This window comes from Nicotiana tabacum, chromosome 13 (genome assembly GCF_000715075.1).
Source record: "Nicotiana tabacum cultivar K326 chromosome 13, ASM71507v2, whole genome shotgun sequence".
Lineage (NCBI taxonomy): Eukaryota > Viridiplantae > Streptophyta > Magnoliopsida > Solanales > Solanaceae > Nicotiana > Nicotiana tabacum.
Genome location: NC_134092.1, coordinates 35882549 through 35889129, shown reverse-complemented (window position 1 = coordinate 35889129; position 6581 = coordinate 35882549).

Below are 6581 nucleotides of genomic sequence, written 5' to 3'. Positions count from 1 at the left end.
CCCGCCAGTCCTCTACCCCTAGCTGGCTGTGCCGGTGGAGTAGCAACTGGAATGGAGCCCGTAGGTGCTCTGATCAATATCATGCCCCGAACTCGGGGAGTGCGACCGGTGCTCAACCGAGATAACCCGGCCAAGAAAGCCTACTAGATGCCTTCTACCTAACCTTTCCCATTAACAATATAAGAATCAGTTCAAGTGATAGACATGAGAAGAGTCAAGTGTTCCACATTCTTTTTCCATTACTCAAAGGATATTCATTTACGATTTCCAAAATATTACAAGTTTATAGATATGATTAAAAATAGGTTTACCAAATACCAATACTTCTAGTTTAATTCCCAACATAAGACACCACCCACAACCTGTCTACGGAGCCTCTAAGTACAACAGAACTGAAGAATGGAAGTGTCGGCGACAAGGCCTCGGCTATACCTCAAAGCACAAAATACAACGTCAAATGACATAAAGCTCGGATCAGAGTAGGGCTCACCAAAACCTGCTAAATAGGGAGTAACTGCTATCGAGAATCAAGATCGCCAGCTGATGAACCACCTACATCCATTGAAGATGCAGTGCCCCCGGCAAAAGGGACACTAGTACATGTGGAATAGTACTGGTATGTAAAGCTAAATGTCCTCTTTCAAAATAGAACGCCAATATAAGAAGGGGAAAAACTATGGAAACAACAAGTAACAATCAACAATATCCAAATGCCAAGTTTAAAACATAACCATTTTCAAAATATGGATATAATATATTTTTTGTTGGGAGATCATTAGTATCGATATAGATATACAACCGTGTATTTTGCACAGAGTCTGATCACGACCCGATCGGCTAGGTCATTTTCCCCGAAGATATCAACCACAATTACAATTACTATCACGAACTTCAATCATTATTTCAATCACAATCTTAATCACAATTTCAATTACAATTTCCAGCAAAATCACCACCATGTGTGCGGCATGGCGTCCGATCATGACCCGACCAGCTAGGCTGTCTCACCACAATGCTGTGTGGATTCACATCACCCTTTTCTAGTAATCACCTCATCCCAATAAAGGGGAATATTCTCATCACAACAATCTCATCCCAAATAAGGGAAATAATCACAATGCACCCTACACTGGCACGTATAGTTTTGGTGTTAGGTTATTCCTACCTATCCTTCCTCGGTGACTAACGATACTCCCAAAAATATTTTGTTTTGCAAATAAGGGAAACAAAAGTACAAATATATTTTACATTCACCTCATTATCTTTCACACTATATATATCTTCATTAGTACTTTCAACCCTTCACAATATCATTATTTCCTTGGCTCTTTTGGCCATACTTATTATTCTTCATTCATGGCACGGTGGCCATATCTCATATTCCATACTTTTATTTCTTTACTTTCAAGGATCATCATCACAAACATTAACATATCAAATATTCCGGAAATCATAACTTCAAGTTCATTAGTAATGGAAACTTTAAACACAATAGGTTTCTTCCCAAAGAATGGGGCAAACTGGCCAGCAGTAGAAACACACGTTAAAATCATAAACGAGCAATACACCATTTATTTTTGAAATACTTTTCCCAAAAAGGGTAGTGCACAATTTCAATTCATAAATATGTAAAGGCTTAAAACACATTGGAAATACTTACGGAGCATAGCATTAGTTAAAGTAGCCAGATTGGGGCATGACTTGAGGACATAAGCTTTTAGGAAAATCTATTTTTGAAGTCAATTTGGAAGAGTTGAATCAAGGCTCATTTCATAACATTTCTCGTATTATTTCATTTTATTGGCACCATTGGCTACAAGTATAATTTTCATTCTTTGTACGTTGGCCATACTTTATATCTCCAACTCACTTCTTTCACTTTCAAGCATCTTAATAGATTATAAACAATATGAACATTCGAAATCAAGGCCTTAAGTATATATATATGAGCAATAGGAGTTTTAGACGCATTGAATATTCTTTCCAAGTTAAGAATAATGGACTTTCATTTGAAACACGACTCGGAGCCATAACATTTTAATACACATATTATTCTTGAACACATTCCCGAAGGATAACATAATGTGATAGGAACATTCGAAATATATTTTGAATACATAATTCTTGACATTTTGATTACTCGGGACAATCGAATTTATTGGGAATAACTCGGAACATGAGAATAAGGAACTTGAGCCAACCATACTTGAAACTTACATGAACATCATGGAATTCAATTCTAAGAGAGTAGTTTAGCCAACATACCTTTCTTTGAGCTTTTCTTAAATTACTACAACGTCCCAATACTCTTAGCAAATTCAATCTATAGGAAGATAGGAAAAATTGAATATTAATTGGATGGATTCTCATGATATAGCTCTTTTAGGAATTTTGTCAAACACCTATAATGCAAGATTGACTACAAAGCTTTACAATGGTGATCCTTTCCTCCCTTAACCAATTTCAACAAGATACTACCTAAAATAGTTCAACAACCTCCCATTCTACCACCTATTGGCACATGCATGGCCTATCTCCAACTTCACAATCTACTTAGACCCTAAACAATTTGCATGGATGATGTAGGACAATAACTTACCCGGATAGATGGTGGTCTGGTGAGTGGCTTCTTGATTCTTGAAGATTGGTGCACCAATGGGTGATTAGAATGCTATATTTCCTCTTTCTCTCTCTAAAGTATTCTTACATCGCTCAAAAATCATCAGACATCCGCTTCAAAATGAGCCCCTAAGGCTATTTATCAAAATGGGGTCGGGTTATAAAAATAGGAAAATGGACCCTCCGAACTCAAGTCTACGGTAACAGAATGGACCGCATAACAGATATGTGGCCCGCAAAATGGACCGCAAAATGATGCCAATAACTAGGCTGGTATGGACTGGTCTGCGGTCCACAGACCACTTATGCAGCTGCAGAGTGGACCGCAGAATCATTCTCCAAAATTCTTCATGCCAAATTTGCGACGGATGTATGGATCGTGAAACAACTATGAGATCGCATAAGGGACCGCAAAGAAACCTTCAAAATTCAACAAATTCTCTATTCAACTCCGCGATGATTATGTGGCCAGCGAAATGGTTCTGCGGTCGCGAAACTGACCGCAGAATCGCCTTCTTCAGCCAAAAATTTCCATTAACTCCTCAGTGCATTCTTCAACCCAAAAGGTCTGTACCGTGGTGAGCTTGCTCGCCGCAAAGAATTTCTACAATCCTCAAACATGTAAGTCTACCTCGGCACCATAAAAACTCAAATTCCTAGGCACAATTTACGGAGCCTTACATTGAAATCTGCCCCTCTCGAGTCTGGGACAATCTCTCATGATGTGCCTAGTATCACCACTCTTATAACAACCCCTCTGCAGGCATGGCTAGTCGTACTGAGTCTGTGCTAAATAGCTGAAATAACTCCTATAGGAAACCCGTGCCGGTGGTGCCCTAAAAGATGACTGCCCCACATGAGTACCCTAACTAACTGGAGCACCATGATCAGTATGAAGTGCAGACTGGACTAGTCGACTGCCCGAGCCTACGCCATAATGGGTCATAGCTGAAGAGTAAAATTCACTGAACCCTCCAGCACCTTGAGCCCTTTTGTTCTTCTTATCCTCCCTCTCATCACCCCAAATATGCTCTAAACTCCTAGCAATCTCCATCACCTGCTAAAATAGAGTATCAGTCGCAAACTCCTGAGCCATGTTGAATCTAAGACCATAACTGAGCCCCTTAATAAATCTGCAGACTCACTCTCTGACTGTAGGAACCAAAGTAGATGCATGACGGGATAACTCAGTGAACCTGATGGTATACTCTGACACTGTCATGATGCCCTGACGCAGTTGCTCAAACTCTGTATGCCATGCATCCTGGAGGGTCTGGGGAACAAACTCCCTCAAGAAAATCTCTGAAAATTGAACCCAAGTGGGTGGTGCTGCATCGGGTGGTTTACCCTCCTCATAAACCTGCCACCACTGATACACTGCACCCGACAGCTGAAATATAGTAAAAGCAACTCCGCTCACCTCCACAATACCCATGGTGCGGAGAATACGGTGACACTTCTCTAGAAATCCATGTGTATTCTCGATAGCTATGCCACTGAAAGTAGGTGGAATGTACTTCTTGGACCTCTAAAGTCTCTACTCCTCCTCTTATGCCCCTGGCCTGACCTCAGGCTGAACCGGAATAACAGGCTATACCGGCACCACACTCGGAACCTGATCAATGTGAGCCCGCTTCTCTGGAGCACGGGCGGTGGGAGTCTAAGCTCTTCCCTTAATCTGCGAAGTAGCTGGTGCACTTTAGATCAATCCCTCATGAGCCAATATACCAAACATGCTTAGGAATTGTGCTAAAGTCTCCTGAAGTACGGGGGTAACAACAGGTGCCTCTGGTACCTGTCCCCCAACCGGAGCTACTAACGGCTCCTCCACTGTTGCTCTGGCAGGTGCTCTAGCTGCGGCACGTACCCCTCCCCGGCCCTTTCCTCGGCACCGTCCTCTTGCGATTATAGCAGGGGGCACTGGTGTCTGCTCAGCTGATCCGGTAGCGCATGTTCTTACCATCTGTGAGAGAATAGAGAAACAAAGGCTCAAACTTCGAAATCAACAAATTCGTACAACAGGAATGAAATAAGTGGAAGTTTCCTAATAGTTCTGTATCCTCTCGAAGATAAGTACAGATATCTCCATACCAATCTGCAAGACTCTACTAAACTCGCTCGTGACTCGTAGAACCTATGAACCTAGAGCTCACATACCAATTTGTCACGACCCCAAACTCCCTCTAAAGGATGTCGTGATGGCACCTAGTCTCTAAGACTAGGTAAGCCAATTACTATAACAATTAAGCTAGTTTTTAACAATGATAATTTGAAATAAAGTTTAATATGAATACCAAAACAAGAGTGAAATGAACCTACGCGGCAATAATCATAACAACCTCCCAAGACTGGTAAACCAGAGTCACGAACTCTAGTTAAGTACATGGAAAGATCTCCAAGATAAAAATACAATAATGTTCAAATAGCAAGCTAACAGTACAATGAAAGGAAATAACTCCAAGGGACTGCGACGACCATGCAGCTCTACATTGAATCCTCGTGAACAATAAGCTAAATCTGCCCGAGTCTGATATCTCCAATACCTGGCCCCGCACAAAAATATACAGAAGTATAGCATGAGTACACCACGTTCGGTACCAAGTAAGTATCAAGACTAACCTCTGTGGAGTAGTGACGAGGTACAAGTCAAGATACCCACTAGACAAAATAACCTGTGCAGTATAGAAGTATATAGCTAATAAAGGAAAGCAGGAATTAGTAAATGGAAACAAAAATCGACGTATGATACAAACAGCAGAGCAATAAGAACATCATGAAAGTACCATTGGAACCAAATAAGGAACACAAATGACAAATAATTAATCAAGTCATTCTAACACAAGTTCTCAACGAAATTACCCGAGATACTTCATCTCATAGTCACAAGTCACGGGTCTCACCCACCAGCATATGCTCACGGCACCTTGTGCCCCCATCTCAAATCACAACCGCATGGACAACTCACGTGCAAATACATCAATCTGCACGGCATGATCACATGCTCATATTCACAATCTGCCTGGCGTGGTCACAGCTCAAAATCACAATCTGCCCTGTATGGTCAGAGGCTAACAATCATAATCTACTCGGCATGATCACAGGCTCAAAATCACAATCCCCCCGACATGGTCACAGGCTCACAATCACAATTTACCAGGCATGATCATATGCTCAATAGCAACATGGAAACAGATAATACAAGAACACATCGGCATGATTAATAAATGTCAAGTTCCACACTCCTGGGCTAGTATAAGTGGCATGCTACGGTGTATGCTTGTGTGAGTGTATTATTTCAGCCCAAGTCAACAAGTAATATCAAATACATCGAGTAGCTCATATAACCAACACAACAAGTCACGTAAGGTGTATGATATTTACAAGGAAAATCACACCATCCCTTACATTGCCACCATTATCTCTCCGATAGCCACCCGTATTACTCTGCCCTGACAATATAATTAGCCACCCGTATCACTCTGTATAATAGCAACCCTTATAGCTCCGTCAGGACAATAACACAATAGCCACCCGTATCACTTTGTACACTCAACAACAGTGAGATGCCACCCGTATGCCCCGCATAACAACGACGGTGAAATGTCACCCTTATACTCTGTATAACAACAACCAAACCACACAACAATTCACATGTGCTAACATCACAACAATACTACATGTCAACTCGTACAACAAGTGCCCATAAGCCACAACCTTTCCAAAGATTCAACAACATCAAATTTTCCACAAACAATAGCCCATGGCTCAAACACAATGTGTATAGAATCTTAATAACAACAAATGAACGGAAAAGTAACTCAACAAGGAACAACATCCCCTTTAAACACAACTTCAACTAAAATAGATTAATGACTTTCGATAACCTCAATTCCAATTATTTGTTAAGGATAAACTCGATAGTGAAAGTATTTCCATGAAATGGCAACTTCGGATTCTAGTGT